The sequence below is a fragment of the Fulmarus glacialis genome, unplaced genomic scaffold (genome assembly GCF_000690835.1).
Source record: "Fulmarus glacialis isolate BGI_N327 unplaced genomic scaffold, ASM69083v1 scaffold9157, whole genome shotgun sequence".
In the NCBI taxonomy this organism is placed as follows: Eukaryota; Metazoa; Chordata; class Aves; order Procellariiformes; family Procellariidae; genus Fulmarus; species Fulmarus glacialis.
In genome coordinates, this window is record NW_009222567.1 from 111,586 (window position 1) to 112,822 (window position 1,237).

A 1,237-nucleotide genomic window follows, 5' to 3' on the forward strand; every position below is an offset into this window, starting at 1 on the left:
ATTCACTGGCCAAAGGGGAGGAGAAATTTGCTCCTGGTTTAAGCCAATCTGAGGGCGTGTTGGTGCCCTGGTCTCAAGCTGGACTCTGTCTCCTGTCAAAGATCAAAATAAGCTGTAAAAGCAGCTGAGCATTAAAAGGGGGTTGGATATGTTGTTTGCCAGGTCGCTTCGCTGGGTACTGTTAATACAGGAGCCAGATTGTCTTAATTGTGCTGGACAAATGGATGGGGCAGGGGGGGAGGTGAGCGTACCTGCTCCAGCTGTTTTCTCTGTTTGGCATCACTTTGTGAGCATCTTGGAGTCGGTGGAAACAAACCTACCATTTTGAGGCAGGTGAGACAATTTAGCTATAAAAGCTCACCTGGTGGTCAAAGGATGTCCTTTATTCTATGGAAAAAAAAATACAGAAAAGAGGGGGAAAACCCTAAACATTTGTTTCAGCCATTTCAAGACAAAATCCTTCTAGTTTTTGTTTCCAGTTGGGAATTAGTAATTTAGGAAGAGTTTTAATTTAAGCAAGGTTAGAAAATTAAAACTTTCAACATTGAAATACTTCATTTTGGGCTTGAACAAAAGGTGTCATTTGACCCAAGAGAAAATTTTGCTTGTTTTAATTTCAGTGAGGCTCCCCCGTAAATCTCCTCCAAAGCTAGCCTAGGTTGAACCAAAATGCTCTTTTCATTTCCACCTGTTTCCAACAGCAAATTGAAAAAACAGTGCATTATCTGTGACTTGCAGTATCTTCTGCTGCTGGTCCTGAGATGATGCTGTATATCCACCGTCCTTGCACACTGCTGTGTTGAAGGGCACCTCTGGGCCCTGTATATCAGGACTTTTCAAACATTGCAAGTGAGCTGCCTTACCCCATCTCGCTGTCCGTTCTCCCTGGACCCCATTCCCATGTGCAGTATAACCAAATCCCAGCAAAAGCAGCCTCTCAATCAAAGCCACTCCCAAATTACCATTTTGCTTTGGGAACATGGCCCTGTCTCTGTCAGAGCCCTAACCTACTGTAATACCAAGGGAAACTTTTTAGAAATACATGCTTTCTTTCCCCGCCCTGGGAAGAGGTTAGTTAGAAGCAGGTGCTTGGTTAGCTGATGCAGGTCTTTTGCCCGGTGCCTCCGTCCTTGTGGAGGAGGATGCTGAGGGGTAAAGTGGAAGGGGGGAGAGGCAGGTGGGGAGTAGGGAACACCTGGCCTAAGAAACACCAGTTTCATAAATCTGTGACATTAAA